At 38.7% G+C, this 23,804-nt stretch overlaps 1 protein-coding gene across 2 annotated transcripts in view; it reads left to right on the plus strand.

The window, feature by feature from the left end:
* The first annotated feature begins 320 nt into the window (after nt 1-320).
* RARB (retinoic acid receptor beta) overlaps nt 321-23,804 on the plus strand; it is a 313,198-nt gene continuing 289,714 nt past the window's right edge. The window contains exon 1 of one of the 2 annotated variants that reach the window (XM_063154628.1): nt 321-416. The gene's annotated coding sequence lies outside the window, so the exon portion shown is untranslated. The remainder of the gene's footprint in view (nt 417-23,804) is intronic. The other variant, XM_063154663.1, reaches the window with a different exon arrangement.

Consider the following 23,804-nt stretch of genomic DNA (forward strand, 5'->3'; position numbering starts at 1 on the left):
CCCCTGGAATTCCCTTTGGTGCTCACAGGGAATTTTGACAGGGGCAACTATTTCTTCCTTGAGATGGAATTGAGGTCAGTGTTGCAATTGATAGGGGTGGGAAAAGGAAGAAAGGAAGCATGAAACAAACCTGAGACACCACATTTGGAGATTTTAGTGAAGCAACGCTCTGGTTTTGATTTCTCATTTATGGATATTGGAGATACTGTTAAGATTTTCTCTGATTTTGCTCTGAGTATCATGGTTCTAGTGGTGACTATGTTTGCCTCATTCCTTCAGAACATCATTTTTGTAACAGTTCTTTCCCTGTATTCTTCCAGGATATCAAACTGGCTTAGGTCCACGAAGACTGTGCTGGTGTCAAGCTGCTTCTGACTTGCCTCCAGGTCTCAGGAGGAAAGGTACAGTTAACAGGGGTAAGTTAAAATCCACTCTCAGAACCCCCTGAAGGAAATGAAGACTTTAATTAGTGCCCTCTCCTTTGCATGGCAGTCTGGTACATTTCTTCCTCACGAGTTGCTTGGTCCATGACAGCAGGATATCAGCGACAGAGAAAGGGAAATCCAAAAAGTGGACTCACTTTGAAATTCTAGTGCAAAGTTAAATGAATAGAGCACTTACAGGGCAAATACTGATGCAGGCTCTATGTGTCAGGAAAGCACTTTGAAAGTGAAAAGTGCCCCCCCCCACTCCTGTTGGTTTGTTCTCCTTTTAACTGATCTCTTTGAAAATCTACTTGGAACCACAGTTGAGCTACCATGATAAAATATGGTTTTGGTAGATAAAGTTGAAATAATATACACACCTAGCAATTGCTAGTGTTGCTGGAAATAGTAAGTGCATGTTGTAACAAACACAGATTCCCATTTCTTGTTCCATCCTAAGGGCAAAGTACCCTTGGTGCAAAGCCCAAGGGACCTATATAGTCATTAACAGATGGAGGGGGACATTAATCTTCTACCCACAAATCTGCCCCAGCACATAAAGCAGGGAGCGTCTGTTGTGAGGAGTGCTGGAGGTTGTATTAAACATGGTAGTGCAGTTTATAATCACAGCGCCAGCCACTCTTTCTATACATTGCTGTGTTTTCTTGTTACTCTGTGCCTCTGGATTTCACTTTTTCTATCTATGTACAATAGAGCGCGGCAGTGTTTCTGCTTTTTGAGATTCTGGCAGAATTTTCTTCCAACACTCTTAAAATCTTTCTTCTACTGTAAGTACTTGAGTATGTTAGGATATACTTTAAGTGCTTTTTTGTGCAGAGGGAGAAATGTATCCTTTTTGTTTGTCATTCTGTCTCTCTCATTTGGCAGTCAGCTAAGAGAGAGGCATGGTTAATGAGGTATCTCAGCATCACATTTTTATGGGAGCATAGTTAAGGTTAGGAGTATGTCCAGTCTCCAAACTGCCTAGTGAGCATTCTCTATTTGGAAACAAATGCCAGCTGGCAGTGGTTAAGGAGTGCATGCTTATTCTGCTCATGGATAGCCAAAACATGCTCCCTGCTGTGTGCTTTTGGCAGCTTTGTACTGGCAATATGTCTCAAATGCCAGTTGTATGTCCTCTTTTCCTCCTCCTAAGTGTATCCCATAAGGCATGATTTAGCCTAAATAAAAATGTGCCTCTGTTAGACTTGGTAATGTATGGAAAGAAACAGACCACTTATTTTTGAAAATCAAAGTCTTTCTGAAACACCTGTAGTACATTTCTACAGTGGAAATAAAAAGATGATTGATGTGTTTTCCTTGGTGGCAAATTTGCCTTAAATTTCTGAAGGTCTGATTTTTGTGACATCAATTCTTAGGCACACTATGCTGAAAATTTTGTGTAATTTATTCTCAATGAGACTACTGGTTGGAATTCTAGACCTCAAGTTTAGTTCATGTTCTATTTAGTTTTTACTTACATATAAAGCATATTAAGTTTATTTGGAGTTCTAACTGTACTTATCTGGTCATTGTATTAATTATATTGGTGGTGAAATTAACTGCATTATTTTGTGGTCTGCACATAAGTATCACCTCTTACCTTTCTTTTTATTTGTTGAATAGTTTTAAGTCAATGGACATCTAGAGTGGTATATTTTATTGAAAAGATACTTTACACGTAGGCAGACTGACTCGTACAATCAAGTGTTTCAAATCATAAGATAGTTTGGGTTGGAAGGGACCTTTAAAGGTGTGTTAGTTGTGCTTGGTTGAATTCTGTGAAGCAGTTCATGAATTGTGGTGCATTGGATATACAATATCCAATGCTTAAGATACAAATGCTTAAGAATCTGAAGGTAAATAAATTCAGTCTACATTTCTTTATATTTTCTTTTTCAGTGACAGTATAACAAAATCTAAAAAAAAGCATAGTTTGACAAAAAGGCAAAACACCGAAGATGTTCAATGCAATACTCACACAACTGTATTTAGAGTTAAGTCAACTGTATTTAGGGTACAGTGAGCAAGCCGTGCTTAGAACTTGGCTTTAGAAATATCTACATGTTTAAGCTTTGTATTGCTTTTTCTTCAAGAGAATTGAAGCAGCCTGTTGCCACTGTCATGTAACTTTCTCCATCTCTCTGGCAAGAAGAACTCAATTCACTTTTTCTCAACAGTTAATCTAGAATAGTACAGGTTTCCTTATAAGTACTTTGTCCCATCCATCAACCAGCCAAATCCTGAATATCCAAGGGGTATGAGCATCTTTGTCTTGGTACTTGAATGGTTTCATTGTTGTCTGTGCTACAATGGAGTTGGGAGTCAAATCTTGCTGTGATCTGTGTTGATGAAGCACCGCTGCACATTGGTTAACTGTATTCATGTTCTAAAAAAATCCTTGGGTATGACGTGCAAAAAAGGTATTTTAGAAAGTAGGTTGCAAAATCAAACCCTCAGAAGTTGTGAAATGTCAGATTTATGTTATTTTCTTCTGTGCCTGTAATTGATGCAGGAATATAGATCTTGCAGCTTTAATTTCACCACATCCTAATTGGATAACTCTTACGTTAAAAAAATGTGTGGCATGGTTGTGGTACTTTGTAAATAGCACAGTACCATTTATGTAGGAGGGAAAAGAGTATTCACAGAAGAATGATTATAGAATTTGGTGCTAAGTTATTATGTACGTGTAGAAGATAAACAGAATTGGTTCAAAAGAATTTAAATTCCATGTCAGCTAAATATATTTGCATTATATAAACTTAATGTGTAACATAACTGTTTTCACTGAAGTTTCTCCATTTATGCTGGTGTTGAATTCTGCCTCTAGTCAAAAAGAACTTTTAGAAAAAGTTCTGCCAACACAGTTTTTTGTCTTGGAACAGATTTGACGCTTGCCAGCAGTGTTATTTCTTCTGAATTGCAGGAGCAGCTCTAGTTACATGCCAAAATATGGTGTTATTTTTAAACTGAAAAATAAATGAAACCTATGTAGAAATGGAAACTTTGTTGAATGCCAAATTCTGGCCACGTCACTCCCATTGGAACCACTAGGACCAATTTTTGCAGTCTGCACTGTCTTTATAGCATTAAGAGTTATTTCACAATGTGGGAAGTACTGGAAGAAATGAGTGTAAGAAAAGCAGGAAATCTGCCAAGGTCCATGTCTTTTTTAAAAAAAAGACAACCTACTTGCTGAGATGTTTTATGCAGATCTCAAATTAAAGCAGGTTTCAGTTATGGCCAACCACCTTCCATTTTAAAAGTGTTATTCTTTAGAGAAGAGGCAGACTGAAAATTTTTAATACTTTAATATTTTAAAAATAATCATAATTTATGATTTTGGTCTGTTTTCCTAATGGAAAATGATAATGGAAATGATAAAAATGGAAATGATCTCCTATGATCTTGGAGACTCTGTCTATGAAGCTTCTTTCCTTCCCCTTTTTCTTAATTTTCAAAGTGTTTGTCCGATGTCTGAACCAGAATTTTCAGATTAGTTTCAGTAAGATAGGGGTTAAAACAGGGGTTGGGAGGGAAATACAGTATTCAAAAAGTGATTGGTTTGCTCCAAGACTGTCTTCCTCACACAGTAACCCTGGTAAAAAAGGCCCAGATGTTTTGCCTCTAGCAGTGTGAAAGCACTCAAATCCGCTGAGAGGTTTGAGAAGGGGCCCTAGTGATTTTGGACAGTTGTTGACTTTCAGCTTGTGTGAAAAGGATAAGCAGGTCTGTTATCTCACTATTCTGTGGAAACAAAAAGGAGGCAAAAAACTGTGTTATTAATCCAGAAGACTTCCCGAATGTGTTGCATCTGGAGTCTGAACTTGGTCTTGTGCTGAAGTCTTCAGAGCAGTTGCAGAGGTAAGTATAACCATAAGCTGACCTCTGTAAGTGTGATAAATGCTAAAGGGGAAAGCAGGTGCCATTCTAGCATTTTGATGGCTTATTCAGCCAGGTAGTAGAGATTAGCCAAAAGTCTACCAAGACCCGAAATGTTCACTTGTTCTGGCAGCTGAGCAGTTGTTCTGCCTGCGTCACCAGGCAGCTGTGGTTCTTCTGTCAGTGGCTGAAGGATATCATATTGCCTAGCACAGCTCTGTGCTCTTGACACTAATGTGTTTGTGGGTCAGTGCAGCTGGGCAGTGTGTTGGCACTCAGGGCTTTATTGCCACTTCTCAAGGATGACTTGTGAAGAGCATTATTAGTGGTGTACCTGCTTGGGAATTGCATAGGATAACATATTCATGCAACAGAGGCTGGTGTGATCATCTGCCCTTCCAAACCTTCCAGCTCTTTTTTTGGTTTTGAACTTTTCATTCAGCAGAGCCAAAGCTCTTACTTGAGGAATTGAATTCACCTTGGGTGGTGCATAGTCCTTCTTAGACTGGAAAATGGGCATGATGAATTTATGTTCTGAGCAGAGACAGCCCTGTGGCTGAGATGGCAGGTTTTAAACTCTTGCTTTGTACATTTACACTGCTTTTGCCATGGACTGGTAGTACTGCTTCTACTTGCACTAGCGTAATATTTTTTACTTTTATCTCAATTCATAAGGTGGTTCTTCATTTTGTACCTAAAGGGAATTAATAATAGTCTTCTGTAGGCTTTCTGGCAGGGCATGAGCAGCCCTAGGGAGCTTTGACTGTAGTAATCTCATTGACAGAAGATGTAACTTGCCATAAATTGGATTTCTTCTTTCTGAACCTTGAAATGACCTATGAGTTTTAGAAATAAATGAAGATTCAGGGTGTCGAAAGGCAGTTAGAGACTAAGCTCCAACTGACTGAATTTGGTGCAAAACTCATATTTTTATCTTTACAAAGCCAAATTTTTACTTGGGGTGTATGGTGTTGGAGGAGGCAGCAAAGGAGTTACTTTCTACCACTTGGTTCTGTAATTATAAATACACTGACTTTGGTATGAGAAACATCAGACAATAAGTCTTGGTGATGGTTAAGTTAATTCACTCTTAGAAGTTCAATAATTCATCTAAGAAGTGTCAGCAGCTGGGTCTTGTTAATGGTAAGCCTTTCATTTCTGTTAAATCAATTGTGAATAATAGGATCCTTCAGAGAAAAATGATGAAGTAAGCATTGATTTCCAAATTGGGTGTCTGATATTGAAGCATTAATAAAATCTAGAGCAAGCAGGCAACTAGGACCTCATACACTCTGATCACCTAAGTAGTAATCAGAGAAAATCAATATTTTTTTGTATGGTGCTAGATCTGTTAACGTTTCGTTTGTCGTCATTCATCATTGTGTCTATAATTTCATTTTTATAATTGCTTGAATTTTGGGGGGCTTAATAGTGTGCTTTGAATCTAGCATTTACTGTCAGGCTTTTGTGAAACAGATGTGGCATTGCCATATCATCTATTCTTTGCTAGCTATCTTAGTATTTTTGAACTTTTAACAACAGTGGGAAAAGTAAACTCTTAAGTCATTTCAAATGTGGTTAAATTTTCTTAGAGGAGTTCCATGTGGATTTCCTGTCATCCTCTGTTATTATTTTTCTCTGAGATATGAGGAGCTGTGTTGCTTCTGTATAGTCATGTTCAGTCTCACGGGGGTGTTAGGAACATCTCCAGTAAGATGGTAAAGAAGAAGATCACTTGTAGAGAACATCTTTGGAACAGCCAGACTTCTGGCAGGGTATCCTCTGGAACATCTTCCCTGGGCTCTTGTTCATCAGCTGCAACTTCTGGCTCTGCATGGTTGGTTCCAGCTGATCTGGTGTTGTTGAAGAGGGCTGTGACTGGATGTGTCATAGGAGGTGACCAACATGACGTGGCTGCATTCTGGCCTTTGATGGCTTTCATACAGACAACCAAATTTTGGTGGCAGGAGCATCAGTGAGTGACCTGAGAGGGAGTAATTGGTGGTAGTACATCCCACCAAGCTGTTTGTGGATGGGATACCTGACCTGTATACCTTGTACTTCTAGCCTCAGTGTGGGTTGGGTTTTGTAATGCAGCGTGGAGATTACAGACTTGGGAGTGTGGGGTTTATTTGTTTATTTAATTGCATTTGAAGGCTGTGTTCAGTGGATATTTAGAGTTGCTAAGTGCTGGCTTTTTCTATCCAGTATTGTGCTTACCAGTGATCCCATTTTCTTTAAAGCTGTATTGAATTGGTATGGAAACCCACATACAATCAAGTCTGCGTGCTGTTGAAGTCAAAGGGAGTTGAGGCTAAAACTGGACCAGGATTTGGCCCATAAAGCATAGCAAGAAAATTTAACAGTTATAATAAAACTCTTAAGGCAAATAAAATGTTCTAGCAGGTGTTCATAAATGTGCTTTATGCTCATAGACTCTCTTAAATGTTAATACTAAGGTCCTGCAGAAGCTGCGCATAAGGACTGAGTGAAGGAAGCAAATGTCTGTTAAATGTGCTGTGCAATATTGTAGCAAAGGTGGGTGGCAGTGCAATGCCATGCTACCTATTAGACTGAAATATGAAAGCTATTAGAGTTTCTGCTGAATTTTCATTTTGTGAGGGAGTAGTTTTCAAGAGAGAACATACCGTATAAAAAAAGCCATGTGTTGTGCAAAACTAGAAGCATCTTTGTCAGTGTGTGCACTTTTCTTGGATGTATGCAGAGCTTATTAAGGACAACTGCTAACATACTGTATTAGCAGTAAATTTAAAGTAAGACAATACTTGTGAGGAAAATAATGGCTGAGAAGCAGTTTTATTTTTTTGAATATTTCATTTTCACTGAATTGTTTTGGGGTTTTTTTTGTGCCTTAGATGAACCCACGGGCAGAAGTCCTAACGTGACTTAAAATACATTTTGAGAATAATGGGTGTTGGCAGGATTTTATATTTAGATCTCTGTTGTAAGTTAGATCTTAATATTTTTTATTTATTTATTCTGTCACTTCACCATCAAAGCACAACGAGGTTCATTTTAGATTTCCAGGAGCTTTCTAGCCTTCCTCCTTTTTGGCTTCTAGTAGAAGAATCTGTTGACTTTTTCAGCAGATTTTGCATCATGCCTTGAAATCTGGTAGCTTGTACTGGCTTGGTTTCTTCTAGCAGTTAATTTCATTAGGATTCAGGTCAAACCCACAGGACACAAAAAAAATCTGAATGTACTGGAGTCAGTTTTGAAAATGACATCATGAATGTGGCAGTCATTGTTAGAATGTGTTTTGTTGGTGTTCGAGTAATTGACTTGGTTATCTTCTCGTCAAGGCTCAGTCATTGTGTTGCAGTATAAAAGCAACCACATACTACAAAGATACTCTCTTTCACCATTAGCAGCAAGAAGGCTGAGTGAAGGGAGGTCTTTCACATTTAGATATACCAAGTAGCAAGTATCCAGGCATCTCTGCGGTTCTTGTAAAGCTTATAACTGTCTCAGTGTCCAAATAATGCCAGGCTCTTCCATTGTTGCTTTGGTCTTGTCCTCATGTTTGCTCCTGGGGGTGGCAGTGCTAACTTTTTTTTTAAATTTTTTTTTTTTATTTTGACCTGATCTCTTCTCTGTGGTGACCAGTGACCAGACCTGTGAGAATGTCCTGAAGTTGTATCGGGGGAGGTTTAGGTTGGATATTAGAAAAAAGGTTTTTCACCAAAGGGTGGTTGGGCACTGGAGGGTTGGGCACAAGCTCTCCAGGTCACAGCACCAAGCCTGACAGAGTTCCAGAAGTGTTTGCACAGTGCTCTCAGGCACAGGGTGTGACACTTGGGGTGTCCTGAGCAGAGTCAGGAGTTGGACTCAAGTGATCCTTGTGGGTCCCTTCCAACTGAGAATATTCTGTGAAAAGCTTGCTTTGTTCCACCTTGTAAAAAGGATTGAAGCATGCATTACATGAGGGAATTTTCATCACTTGCTTTCTTAACAAAATCAAAGGGCCTGCTTGGTTTTCTCCTCTATAGTAACGCTGCATTAGTGTGCTTATGGATTTTAAAAGCAAGGCTGATTGTCTTCATCAAAATTGGGAGCTCCTATGTAGAGAATATATTTTCTTTTGGTCCTTCTAGGACCAGGAGGTCTAGTAGAGAAGCAGTGTGAGGAAAGACTAGAAGCTGTTTTTAATCAAGTGGAAAATATGTCAGTACTCCTCTTGTGAGTAGTGGCACTTCCAGGATAGTGATATTCATGCAGAACTTTTAATCCCTGCAGTACATTACAAATGCATTGTCTGAGAATTAAATGTTAATTGAGGCCATTATTTGATGAGTGGACTATTTATATAGTAAAGTTATTTGAAGTAATGGGCCATGAATGCATTTTGTTTATTAACTTTCCCAGTGCTCATTCTTCAATATCTTTTCTTATCGCAGAGCAGGCATTTTAAAATGGAAGACTCTCCAGTGACAAAGATCTGCAACATACAAAGTGTTTTACTTATAAATAGTGTGTTTTGTTGATTTTGAGAACAAAATAGCATACAATTGGAGCCTTTGAAGATTGAGCTTTCAGGTAAATTTCTAACCATGGAAAAATAAAAATGGAAAAGAAAACAATATTTTTTTGTCTTTCAAAACTTGCATGATTCAAGTACTTTAATGGTCTGCTCCATTTTGAAGATGAGAAACTAGGGAAAGGAAAATGATTAACTTTGTCTGGGATTATGAAGGAAGTCTTGCAGACAAGGAAATTAAATTGAAATCCCCTAAATGTCAGGCCAGCTCCATAAATGCTAAAATATCCTTCCTTTCTTGTCTAAAACGTCTATCAGAAACGTACAGTAAAGTTTAGATTTTGTAGGATTTCCATAGGACAACTGCTTTGTGGCCTCCAGGGTGTGAATACACACACAAAAAATCACTCTTTAAAGTTGGGAGCATTTTATCTTTTATTAAATCTGAGAAAAAGCACAAAGCCAACATACTTTTAATAATATTTTGTATTTCCTTCTGTAATTTTTTAATGGAGTTAATATGAGTACTTTAGCTATGAAGTTGGACAGCTGCAGCAGGATGTGATTTAATCAGGATACTGACTCTTCTTTCAATACACTCTGGCAAACTTTACAATATACAATGTTGTGAAAGTCCACTTATCTGTCATGTCGCTCTCTCATACACTTCTTTCATTTACAGTTATTTATCCTTTTTTTTCTTCTTTAAAGGCCAAACTGAAATTGATCCTCAGTTCTTGGCTATGATAAAATTCTGTGCAAGGCAAAAACCTTCAAGAAGTTTCCCTCTCGTGAAAGATGCTGGGACTTGTGCGTGACAAAGGCAGCAGTGTGTAGCTGTACTACATTTGCTCACCACATCTTCAATACAGCTGAACCACTGCCTTTGCAGTTGTCATGGTTTGACCCGGAAACAGGATTTCTGGGATGCTGTAGATAGGGCCAATGAGTGCTCAGATTTGAATATTGCCATCTGGCCCAACCACTGGGCATTGGATCCACCTCTGAGAACACAGGGTAAAAGCAGGGCTCTCCCCCTGGCAGTTGCTCTTTGGATTTCCAGCGGGAAGGAGTTGGGTCTCTCCCCCGGCCCAGTTGCTGGCTGGGCGGGGGGAGGGGAAAAGCCATGCGGCCCGGCCCGGGAGAGGTAGGCCTGGCCCCCCCCCGCCAAGGGTGGAAGGAAGAAGTAAAGAAATGCCGGGAAGCAATGGGCAGCCTGTTCCCCCCCCCCTTAGAGACAGACAGAGAGAGAGGGCAGCCTGTGTTTGTGGCTGTTACCTTGAAATTTAGTAAACGTGTGCTGGCAGCAGGCAGCCCGGCTGAGGAGATGGGGGGGGGTGTGCAGCCAGGAGTCCAGATGCTTGGAGGAGTTTTTAACCCTTCTGGGACAATGAAAACCTTACAGAACATTAACCCTTCCTAGACGAGTGATGAAGGTCTGGACCAGAGAGAGAGAGAGTGAGAAATGTTGGAAAAATGGAGAAGATGGAGTGGCATTTTATGCTGGACTCTTTTGTGTAGCCATGGGCAGAGCCATGTTTCCGTGTCATACAGAGACTGAGTCCAGGGGGAGAAATGTCCCTGTGCCAAAGAAGATTCAGTGTGGGTACCCCTCGGCCCCAGGGGGTATATAAAATATGGGGGGGACAGATGTCCCAAAGGTGAAAGACTGTGCTTTTCTGGAACTGGACAAAGCATCCTTAAAAAGACAACCCTGGAAGCAGCCCTGATTCTTGTTCGGTGGTGAGAGCACCGGAACAAGGACGGAAAAGGCCACCACGACACATGGAAGGACTCCCTCTCCTCTTAAGGAACTGGAAGTTGAGCATTCTAAAGGGTGGTGCTGGACCCAGAATTGGTGATTTTGGAAGATGTATTGTATTGGGAATTTAGGGGGGAGGAGGAGGAGAGTGTTTTTGTGAGGTTTTCATTTTCCTCGTCTTTTTCTTCCATCCTCACAGTTAAGAATTTCTTCCTCTGATTTAAATCTACCTTCTTTCAGTTTAAAGTCATCACCCTTTGTCCTGTCACCACATGGAAGTCTTGTAGAAAGTTCCTCTCCATCCATCTTGTAGGCCACCTTTATGTACTGGAAGATGCTCTAAGATCTCTGTGGAGCCTCATCTTCTCCAGGTTGAACAACCTCAGCTGTCTCAGCCTGTCATTTCAGGAGAGGTGCTTCAGCCCTCATATCCTCCTTCTTCTACTGGGGACCATTGAGCTGCCCACAGTACTCCAGGTGGGCTCAGAATCAGTTGCTTGACAGTCTGCCAACTCTCATTTTCTGGTAGAAACTGGATTTACTTTCTGGTCTTCAATGTGCTTGTGAACTTCTGTAACAGTTTATTATTCTTTGATGCATTGCATTTAGGCTCTGGACTTTAGAGTATTGTCAAATAAACACAACAGAAGGAGCTGGCTGTTCAAGAATGGGGGAGTACTGTATTTATATAATAGCGGTATGCTGACGATAGAGAGAGAATATGAGAGTTTAATGCATTTTCACTGCCATTGAGTTGACCTGATGATCTGCAGTGCTCTCTGCGGCAGGGACATGATGTTGGGTGTGTGGCTTTGTGCCATGCTGGAGGCAGCAGCTGGGAGAGCCAGCATCCCAGCCAGCTCCTGGGGATGTCCCATGTGGTGCGTGCCAGTGGGACTCTGCCAAGCCTTAAATTCTGTCTCAGTAGCTGGGACAGGTTTGTGAATTCCAGTCAATTACAGAATTGAGTACAGCTCTCTTCTTACAAGGTGCTGTTTTCTGCCCCTTGGCAATTATGTGGTGCCCAGAGCTGTGTATCTGGAAGGCTTGCAGGGCTTTTGCAGGCCGCCAGGTTCAGTCTGGAGACAGCTGGCTATAGCAAGCAAACTGTGATAAATGATAACTTGAAAAAAACCACAATGTGAGGTCTTGAACGAAGTCAAGATTGAAGTAATTTATTCTCAATGATTTGAAGAAAAAAACAGCTCTGACTATTTTAAAAGAAGACCTTATAAACTCATCTTCTAAAGATAAAAGCTATCAAGCATAAAACCATGATGTTACACCAGATATCAATTACTGTGGTTTCTTAATGCGCTTGTGTTTTTTTTGTTCCACATTTATTAAATATTTAGATGTTCAACTGTAGATATTTTTAATCAAAATCAGAATTTTCTCACAAAATGGGTGATTACATCATTTGCACATTTATATTGTAAGACATTTTAACGATATAAGCATTTTTTCATTTAGACAGCAACCATAATAAATTGAAATAAAATTCAGCCTTGATTGATGTTCTATGTGTCATGTACAGGGCAAGTCCCATCTATAAAATGTGGTTTGCCAAGGCAGCAATATTAGTAGCATTTGAATGTTTTTCTTATTAAGGAGAAAAATGGTCAGCAACATCAATACCGTCTGCTCCAAAGACCATAGTAAATGGAAACTGCCTGCAGCACATTTGAATTCCTCACTGTATTTGGGATGAAGGTATGATGCAGGCAGTGAGAATTTTTTTTTTCCTTGAAAATTAGGATAGACTATTACAGTTCTTAGGATGAAAGAGAGAGGCTGATTACAACATAATGGAGTGTACCATATTCATCTCTTTGAAATATGCCCTCACTCGGCCTTTTCCATTTTACAATCGATTCTCTCATTCCCTTAATGAACCTGTGCGTTCATGAGTCTTCCTTGGAAGTATGCACATGAAGTATTACAGTAGCAGAGAGTAATTGTCTGACAAGCAACTGCAAGTAAAGTGTCTCTCTTGTAGTCTTGTTCAATAGCATTATGGACCATTAATGCATTGGATCAGGTTCCATATTGTTTTGTTAAAAATGATGCAGCCATATTTTTCTTAGCTGTTTGTAGTGTTTCTGGAATGGTAGCTTCAGAAAACTGGTTCAGCATCCTCTGGCTGTATTTGTTTGCAGAGCAGTACATATGTGTAAGAGATGAGCTGTCAGTAAGGTACTCCTGCAAAGTCAGCTCACTGGTACCAGGTACTGAAATTGGATAAATTTTAACATTGTGTTAAAGGAAAAGAGGAAGGGCTTTTTGAAAAGAACAAAAATGGGTAAAGTTATGTAGAGAATTACTGGAGGCACCATCAAGATGTGATTTTTTTAAAAGATCAAATACCCAGTATGTGACATTTCAATTTTTGGCTTCATTTGACTATCAATGTGATTACATGTAGTAAGAAAATGCTGAGAGTTATATTGTATGTTGTATTTGTGTGTCTTTATGTGTATTTTTGGATGTATTTTAGTATAAGCATATATTGTTTATATAACTAACTTATAAATAATTTGTATTGTTCATAACAATGACTAACATGAAAATACTTCATAGGTGGTTGAACCATATATGTATGTATGTATAGTTTTATTATCAACTTATAGCTGCTAACTGGCTGCTGACCTTTCCAAGTTGCTACAAAATATGGAGCCAGCCAGTGGGTGACACTCAAAAACACGAAATGCCAGGATGAGATGGTGAGCATAGAGCCTGCTCTGATCACACTGGGAAATCAGGAGAGCAGGGAATGTGGGATGGACTGCTGCATACCCCAGTCTTGCTCTGTGCCCAGAGAAAATTTGCAAACCCCTGAAAGCCTTTGTAATGGCAATTTCATTGAAATTCTAAGCATTTGATGTATTGCCACCAGCACTGATCTGATAAGAGTGACGATGAAATAAAGATTGAGCTCAGAGAGAAGCAACGGTTCTGTCTGTTATGTCAAAAAAGATAGTTTGTCATGTTAGGAAGCAGCATTTCCTTTTGATTAGACCAAAGCCATTGTCCTAAGGTGTGAAAATGGCCTTGACCAACAGACCTGTTCTGGTTGTGAGCTGTTGCTCTGCACCAGAGACAAAACATAAATAAAACTAACCTTAACTTTATAATACATAAAACAGAGGAAACCCTTAAGTTTTGGATCGCACTAGGCCTATTAAAAGTTTGTGTATTACCTATGCAAAAGTGTTTTTCCTTCCAAAGTAACAAAACTTCTCCTTTTCAAATAATTTTTTACTTTTGGTAAAACTGACGTCCCTGAGCAGTGCCATCCAAATTTTTCTGCAAACACTTCAGTGGTTGCTTTTTCACTTGTCTCTTTTCCTTAAACCTGATTTATAGAACTATGGACACCAGTTAGTTTTTAGGTACTTTTAGTGTAGCTGACTCCCTGCAGATGAAATCAGCTTTTTCCTTTTTTTAACGGAAAACTAGGAGCACTATATCCCTTTGTTGTTTGTTTCATTAAAAGATCCTGCAGTTAGGTGTCAGGATGTTTCACTGTGATAGGAAGTTCATCTGTAATATTAGGCTTTACCTGAAAATTGAAGGTGGTGGGAGTGTTTTGTCTTTTAAGTGTAAGAAAGAAAACTCATGCTGACAAGTTGCCATTTTTGTTGTCTAAGAAATTGTTGTCTGAATGGTTGAAAATTTGACCAATATGTTTCACCTAGTTTATTGCTAGTTCTTTATTCTATAGTTGGTACTGCTTGCACAGGAGTGAGACTTCTACCAAGCCAAGAGCTTGGTCTTACAGAAAGTGGTTTTACCTGGAGGAGTCCCAAGAAGTGCACAGCAGAACCTGCGCTAGGACCTTGGCCATTGTCTGCTTCAGGACAGAAACTCTGCTTGTGGTATTTTTGTAATGTTTCAGCATCTTCATTATCTCATCATTCATGTAGCAAATGTGCCCTTCTGTTTCCAGCATCTTGATGTATGAATTGACTGAGTCCCCATTCAGAAAGCGTATGTTCAGTGAGGGAACTTAATGCGCGTGTTTGGTGATGAGATCCAAGCCTCAGCTCGTGTCAGTGGGACTGAATGTGTATTTAGTTGTCTGTCCATGGGTGGGAATGGGTTCACGCTGAAATGCCTTTGAGTAGTGAAGAATGAAATGATCTGTTCAGTACCAGATTGTACACTCTTTAGAGAACTTGAGGATGAGTTTTTAACCTCTGTTACTGCTGAAGGAAAGGGAACCATTTGCTTGTCTCAATCTGATCAGAACTGTATTTACAGTAAGTCCTTAGAAAAGAGTCTGTGAAGAATCAGTATCTCTGTCCTGAACAATTTCAGACCCATGATACAACAGCTTCCTGGGAGGGCAGCTGGAAAGCCTGATCCACATCCTTGTGAACAATTTTTATCAAGTGTTATTAAGAAGACTTAGGGAGACTTTTGGTTAGAGTCCTTCTTTCAGAAGATTCACATGGGCTTAGATAATTCACATTTTGTATTTAGCAGATAGCAGGAAAAAGGAACCATTATTTTTCTGCAGAAATTCCAACAATGATGTTCAAGAATCAAATGCACAATGACTTCCTTATTTTTTCCAGAGAATTAAAAATACAATTATTTTAGTCTCCAAGTACTTTTAAGTTGAGAATAAATTAAAAGGCGGTATTTGTTCTTTGTTTTGATTTTTATTAGTTCATAAGGGTTATGCATTTTAAGATTGCTACTTTGCAGTCGCAGGGCTGATAAACTTAATATTTAAGGATGTGAATGTTAAGTTGTAGCAGCACAATAAAAACTGTAGACCAAGATTGGCAGAGAGATGGCATTTCACTAGATGAAGTCTGAAAGACCAATCTATGTTTGTAAAGTGACAGTTCAAGGAAGAAAGGAAGCTACATATTTGCAGCCAATGTGACTTTTACATCCAGTTTTTCCTATATTGATCCACTCTAGAAATGAAATAATGTACCATTCTTTTTCTAAAATATTCAATTCAGAATTTCTTTCCTTAAGTGTTTTATGATTGCACAGTCTGCATTTTAAGTTACTGGATGGCTTTGCTTCTCAGTTTCAGTAATGTTTGTGGTTTGCTGCCTACACTTGTGATGTTTTAAAGCTCTTGCTGATAATAAGTACTAGAGAGGTGAAATGTGTTACTTTCTTGGATGTATTCAGATGCTGGGCTTATAGCTGTGATTATACCTTAAAGCTATTTTAGATTTAGAAGGCTGTAAGGTAGAAATGAACGCATGATGCTGTGCTTTTAGAAGAAAAATATTCCTATAGAAGTATTTCTGAATCATTGATTTTGGGTGATTTTAGACAGAAACACAGTAGCTAAAATAACCAAGAACAAGCTGTTTGTGAAAACATGGAAGAAATTCCCTCCTCAAAAAGAGACAAAGAAAAGCAGTGAGAATGGAGTGTAAATGTAGCACTTGCTGCTATAAAATTGTGTCTGACCCAATGGAGCAATATGTGACTGTAGGCTGGTAACAACTTAGTGTACCAAAGAACCAGCTGAAATCCTGGGAATGGAAGTGCTTTCTTTACAATCTTAGGTGCATTTGTGAGCTGGCATTTAAATGGATACCTGTTTGTGTGGGATGCATGTGAGCTCTCAGAAGCATTGCTGTTTGCAGGCTTTTGAGGTTAGAAGAGTGCCTTTTGGGACAAATGGCTTTTCAAGAAAAGGAGTGAAGTTCATTTGTGTGTAGTATTTTAAACTGTCTTGTTGCCCCACTTTTGGATTGCCCAGCTAAGGACTGAGAAGAAAGAAAATGTATCAGTTGGTGGTGGAAGCAGCATCCAGACAGGCTTAGTGAAATATTGCGAGAATTTGATGTTTCATGTCAAAGCATAACCTCTCCTTTCCTTGGTTGTATTGCTGCCTATTGAAAGGGTTTGCTGGATCACAGGATGTCTGTGGCCCTTTTCTCAGTTCAGAGCAGGATTCTCCTGGGAAGAATGGCAAAGAAAGGTGCATAACATGATAGAATATAATAGATTGTTATGAGCCTCTCTACAACTAGGCCTAATGAAGTAGGTACAGGTATAGCTAAAGCTAATCCAGACTACTGTTTTGTATCAGAAGACATTAAAGGGCAATTTTTTTTTTCCTCTAGACTTTGAAAAAGTTTTTACCCAAAACTGCTCTCCTGTAAGAAACATTTCAGAATATGGAATGGAGAAGCATGAGGCAGACTTAGTGGAACTTCTTCTGCAGGAGTTGTGGTACAGTGCAATTGAAAAGTTTTGCTGTCTTCTAGGGTGTGTGCCATGCTCAGAGCCACATGGACACTTGGAACTTGGACGTCATAGAAGATTAATGGGAAGATATAGAAATATGAGTAGCAGGATGGATGTTACTAATACTGGTTTTATTTAGCAATTCAAAAGTTGAATAAAGGGAACGTATAATAAGTGGGTGGAGGAAGGCTGAGGAACACTACGGGAATGTCTAGCAAATCATAGGGAGCAGGCACTGTGGTGGTTGATGAAATTTTGCAGCTAACAAATCCAAGTAAAAACTTCTGAATACATAATTTGACCTAATTGCATGTTGCTGAATATTAAATTGACTACATTTGCTGCAATTGAAAAGCTGGCAAGTTAGGCTTTTGTCTGTCTCTCTAGGAAAAAACCCAAATAAAAAGAAGGTGAAATCAACAAAAAAAATTATAAAACTATGACAGTATTTTCTAGTTAGTAGTTATTGCTTTTTTATAACAATGTTGCTTTATAGCAGGGATTATTTGTTTAGTAGTGAATCACTTTTAAGAAAATAGAATGAAAATAGAGAAGAACTGCAGGATGGGCAGAAGTGCTTTGTGGCATTGGAAGGAATTTCTTGTGTCAAGGTACTGACAGAAATAAAACCAGCATAGTTAAGTTAGAGGATGAGCAGTCAGTGGGGGGGTGTGTATAAATAAATCATGCACTTAAACTTACAGCAACAACAAAGAACTACACTCAAAGGCAGTAAGTGGAGATAACTGATTTAAACAGGGTGGGCGTTTTTTATACAATGCGTAATTACTTTGAGAAGTTGTGGCAAAGTAGATATGTTGGTCTAAATGCATAAATTCAAAAAGGAAAACTGACATTTACATGGCTAATTAGAATAGATATAGTAACAGAAGTTAGGATGAATATCTCGCCACAGTGATTTAAAACACAGTTATATGGAAAAAAATCTCAAGTGTACTATGGGCAAGTTATTCTGTACTTGTGCCTTATAGAATGCCCTCTTTTTCTGTGGTAATGTAGGCACTGTTAAGACCAAAGGTTACATTGACAGACCACAGCTCTCCTGTGTCTTTCTATTTTGACTGTTTTCAGTTGTTTTTTCCTTTCTGTCTTTCTTTTTTAGAATTCTTATTTTTTATGCAACTGCAGGGCAGAGAAAGTATGTAACTCTTCTGTGAATACCTAAGTCTCAAGCTTCTAGTAATTCAAAAGGGGAGAAATGGCAAAAGAAAAAAAAAGATTATTTTTTTGAAGTGCTTATTCACAGAAGAAGACTTATTTCTGAATAATGAAAGCCTCTCAAAAATCTAGTGATACATTATTTATGTAATTGAGAGTGTATTCATGGAAGTGCCCTTAAGAAAAACAGATTTTGAGTCATACCAAATAGTATGTTCCACAAAGGATTCACTACACAGTTGTCAAAAGTGTGTTCCAGGATGGAGTGCATACTTTTATGTAAGAACTGACTGTGGATTATTTTTTCCCTTCACATGAAAACTGACAGTGGTTTGGATGAGCCTTAAATCCTGGACTGTGGTGTAGCTTCTGTATTCTTCTGAAACAAAAGAAATACGTGGAACTTATTCACGTCCACTAGCTGTTATGAATATATATGCTTCTCCCAGGACAATGAGCACAAGCAGCTACTGCCCATTCATAAATATCTTATTCTTCCTATATGTAATGGGACTCCAAAGACATTCCTGTTCTTGTGGCCAGGGCTGCATTTACAGAGAAACTGCATATATTGTGTAGTGTATAGTTATAGTTTATGACATTTGCTTTTGTTAGGATTTCTTCTGGGTAATCAGCATTTCAGCCACAACTCGCATTTATTTGGAAAATGCAATCCTAGTACAGTAGCATGTGATTTTTATTTTCTTTTTTTTTGTGAGGGAAAAGCAGTGGAGTCACAAACACATGATTATACTAAAACTGGTTTGGAAATTTGTGCGGGGTGGAAGTGGAAGTGTGTGACCTCCCTGAGCATAATGTTGCCCGTGATTCCTTCGTAGAATTTTATCACTGTAGCGAGGTTGTAGCTTTTTAGTGTTGGAAGATCTCACATTTATACAAGGTGAAACTATTGCTGCACAGCCAGCCCTACTTAAACATAAGTATTGTTTTCTTCTTCAAAATTAGTAGAAATTAGCTCATACTGAATTCCCCTGCTTATTCCTCAGTGCAAGTGTTTTCAGCTCATGTATGAAGTCAAAGTCTGACTCCATTTACAGACCTCTGTTTCCTTTGCATGTGCTTATGAATAAATAGAAAATATACCTTACTGCACAGAAGGTTTGTCTGGACTGAGACCGTGGGGCTGATCAGCTTTAGCAGCTTCCTGATTTTCCATCCTTCAGATACAGTATCTGCCTTTAACTTCAAAATGCTAGGTGTTATTCCCTTCAGGAAAAACCACAGGTGGAGCCCTGTGAAAACTGAAGGATGCTATTGCAAAAGGTGATGCTGTAAATTCTCCTGTGTGCATGTGCAACTTCTTTTAGCTTAACGGGAAGCTATGTGCTCACACTGAGGATGAAATAGACTCCTTTGTTAATATCAAAGAGCCAATCAAGAAAGATTTTTTTATATAGAAAGCCTCCTGCTGCTTCCCAAAAAACTTCCTTTTGTAAAGCACAATGATAAATAATCTTACTTCTTGGATCATTGTATTTCCAAGGGATACTGTTTCGTACCGCTGCATTCAGTGAGTACAATGTCCTGAAATTCAGCTGTGTTTGATCAGATGGGCCAGAAACTCTGGGAAAGATGATGTGCTGGGCTGGTTCTTTTCAGGCTCAAGCCCTGGATGCTTTAGCTGGCTAGTTCTCCAGCATTTGTAACTTTTACCTGCCCTTCCAGCTGCCTCACTGGAGCAATAGCAAGGGCTGGGCTTCAGAGGTATTGCAAATACAGCAGGGCATGAAAGGATACTTGGCACATCTTGCTGATAAGTGCTGTGAGATGATCTTCAGATCATCTTTTTCTCATCAGGCAGAAATTAATTGTAAATAATTGGTTTTTATTGGCATGTAAATTTTTTAAAGAAAGGCAAGTTGCTGAGAATTTCCCTTTTAACAATTAAAATTTTTCTCAAAGATAAAATTACTGAAGATATAGGGGAGAACACTTTTCCCCATTTTTTGAGGAAGTTATAGGAAAAGATGTTACTACTTACGCTGTTTGGTGAAGGTATCAGGTATCTTATGCCAGAAGCAGGAATTGCCTGATAAACTGGAAAGAGATGAAATTGCAACCCTGTTCTAGAGCATTTACATAGGAAACTAATTTTAAGCTCACTCATTCCTCATTGGTTTTAACAGAACTAATCAAGGACTTAGCTGTGACTGTTTAGGTGCTCTACTGGTTTTGACCATGTAAAAATATTTTTTTGTGATAGAGTACTCCAAGGCTAAAAAACCTCCTTAAAACAACTTCTCTGACTAGAGCACAATGGAAGCATGAAGAAAGGGAGGAAAGTGACCATCTGAAGACAAAAGTGATAGTTATGGGAGGTTTTTGTTTTCCTTTTGGGAGCCCATGGATATTTTTGTTGCATATTATTTTACTGACATAATGTTTGAAGATGTGCTTCCACTCACTGGAAACTCTGAGTTGCATAAAATGTACATAGAATTTACTTTCTTTCTTGCTATAAATAACTCACCTTACTAAAAATGGAAGCCCTTACAAAAAGTAATTTGATTTTGGCCACAAAGCCACTTGGTTATTTTCAGGCATGTTTTCAGTTGGCTTTGGTTTCTTGTCCAGAAGTCATCAATGTAAGATGAAGTTTTGTAGGCCTTTGGAATGCTATGGGAGTAAAGTACACTTCTGGAAATAAAGGTCCAAAATTATTTTCAGTTACAAAGAATACCCCCCCAAGTTTCCTGAAAATGTCAACATTAATGTTTGTCATTGAAAAATGCTCATTTTTTTGTTTGTGGCTGTTGCTGATGCTAAAACTAAGCTTCTACACTGACTGGTATCTTTGGATTACCATAGTCTCACTGCAGTTATCTGTAATATTCCTTTGTAACTATTAGTGGAAACATATTTTTTGTGGTACCTAGTGGGGTGTTTAAAGTTAAATTTTAAGCTCTTTTGGGGGGTGCTTTGTGCTTCTGTAAATGGGAAGAATTTATGTAATGATTTATGTGATTGGGGGAGTTACCTCGTGCATTTTCTAAATAAGCAGTAACACAACTGACTAAATATTGGTTGTGTTGGCTGGGCCATGCCAAAATGACTTGAAGCTTGCATGTCAAATATGTGAATAGTCTTTAGGTGTAAAATAATGATCAAAACAAGGAATTGAAAGGCTGCTAAGATCAGAAGGAGCAAGCTAACTCAACAAGCTCATTTAGCTTTTAGTGCTATATTTGAAAGCACAGAAAATTAATTTTATGTGTTTCTCTTAAGTAGCTTAAGGCATCAGAATCCCTGGCTACTGATAGTTCTGGCCTTCAGGTTTTAAGACAAATCTGAAAATATTGTTTCCTCATCATGCGTTAAGGGAGGAAAAAAGAGAGTAATTACCTGCATGCCCTACTTCTAAATAAAATATCTATAACATGTTATATAATATAATATTTAATATAGTATTATTATGCACATTATTGTTGTGTAAACAATGTATGTTATTTTCCCTAGATTTGAATCTGGCTAGGTCTGATTATTTCATTTATGTTAAAGGTATTTTTTTCTAGTCCTGGTGCCTTGACAGTGTAAAGGTCTTAAGGATCCCTTTCTTCTACTGCAGTGATGTAAAGCAGCCTTATTAATACAAGTAAAGATTTGGCTTAAGGTCTTAGGTTGTAATCTCCTTTGTGTTTAAAAGTATTTGCATCCTTTTTCATGCTTTGTCTCTATTAAAGAACAGTTTAACAGTGGGAAGGAGGCACATCATTCATTTCCTCTGAGGCTAATGTTGCTGTTTCCCTGCAAAAATGTAATTTGTGTCACTGCATATTGTGCTCTTAAATAATATTTAATTCTGTGACCTTGGTTCACCGTGCCTTCCTGATTGTCCATTAACTCTCATCTTCTAGCAGAGGCAATCTGTGCTACATGGATACTGGGAAAAAATGCCTGAAAGAACTGAAATTGGTATCAAAAATATGATACATTGTATGTTTGGCTCCTTATGTACTCTTCCTTTTAATAATTCTAATTAATGCCAAGCAACCTAAGACACAAAAGTGAAGAACTGAAACTGGGGGAGGGAAGGGACTGGGAAGAAAAGGAAAAGGAGCCTTTTTGACAGACACAGACCAGGAAAATGCAGGGTTGAAAGTACTGTGTCAGGTTGCATCACCTTACCATGCAGTTGCTCTCATTCAGCAATTGAGTGCAAATATGAAAACTTTGGGTCTGTTTCATTTCCTGTCACAGCAAACCAGCTTCCATCTTAGATGTTGTATAACACTTAGATAACCAGAAGTGGTAACAATTTTAGAAAAATTGAGTTATCTGAATAAGACATCAGCTTAGTACTGATTTTTCCTTCCACCTATGAAAATTGGGAGAGATGGTTCAGACAGCATTTTCAATGAGCTGCAAGGAAAATTTAAATTAAATTGTAACTTGAATATGGTTAAAATAATGAGGAAGGCCCCATATGCTTTCTTGCAGAGGATAGCTCTTTGCATTGCATGGGTCTTCTTATTCTCATCTCTAGATGGCTTTTTTCTGTTTGTTTGGGTTGGTTTGTTTTTTTTGTTTTTTTTCCCAGGCAGTGGAAATGCCTGCACTCACTAATGAAAGTCACTAATGATGGCTTTACAAACTTGTCTCTAGTCCAAGTGGTTCCTCCTTTGGTGATCTCCCTTCTTATGGGCATTTTTTGGCATTGCATGAAGCAATGGTTAAGTTTTTTCTTCTGTACCTGTTAACACTTCTAATTCCTTTTCACAACTGCCAGTTTTCCAGCTTTGTGAAGCTCTTACTGTAGGCAAATGTGGCACGTTTGGGGCTCACTCTAAGATTTAAAACAAATTTTATGTCAACATACTGCTGTTCACACATATAGAGCACTATTTTAAGCCTACAGTGTTGTTAGGGATGAATCCACCTAACAACAAAAAGGTGCAGAACGTTTGGAGGGACAGGTTTAGAGCTGAACTGAGCAGTGTCATTCACGGAAAATGGTTTTAGCTGTTCATCTCAAGTCAGCATTTGGTCCTTATTACCAGGTTTCTGCATGCTTTATACCTTTTACAGCACACTATTAGTTGCTTTCTAAGTGAGATCATTAGTAACTTGTCACAGCTCACTCTAAAGAGACATGTCAAATGCCAGCTCTGCTTGTTTAGTGTATTTGGCTTGCTTGGCAGGTTCTTAACCACAGGGTGCAGGATTTTATTCAGACAAATTACTGAGCTTTTACATTGCTCAAGTTGCCTTTAGGAAAGGGTTTTACTGAAGAGATTTGACTTTCCTACCAACTGTTTGACAAATGTATAGCTGGTTCCATATTTCAGTGCTAATTCTGAAGTGAATGATGACTATTTTGGAGCATGTTATTTCCTTACAGTGGGATCATTGATGATTTTGGATTTTTCTTTTTCCATGCTAAATAATGCTGTACTGAAGAGCAAAGTTATTAGTTGCACATATAGGCTGTCTATTTTTGCTGCAGTTTATCCCCTTTCCTTTGATGTGTGGGAAAGCCAGTTGAACTTCCCAGGGAAGCTGGATGCTGTGGGAGCCCTCCTGGTGCTCTGTTTGTTGTTGACACTGGACGCTCCTCTGTGCATTTCCAGGAGTTTTTCACCTGAATCTGTTCAACTGATTAATTAATAATTCATTGATAAGTAACAGGTGCAACTTTTGATCCTGAAGGGGCCTCAGGGAAGTGAGATAATCTATTGTCAGGATGTGGATGCTGGCTATGGTTCTCTCCAAGCTGGCCATTCCCAGTGCTGGGAGCAGGATGGCTACTGCCACTGCTCACAGTGGTGCCACAATTGAAACACATCCAGCTTTCCTGGTCAGAAAC

The sequence above is a fragment of the Melospiza melodia genome, chromosome 1, assembly GCF_035770615.1.
Source record: "Melospiza melodia melodia isolate bMelMel2 chromosome 1, bMelMel2.pri, whole genome shotgun sequence".
Lineage (NCBI taxonomy): Eukaryota > Metazoa > Chordata > Aves > Passeriformes > Passerellidae > Melospiza > Melospiza melodia.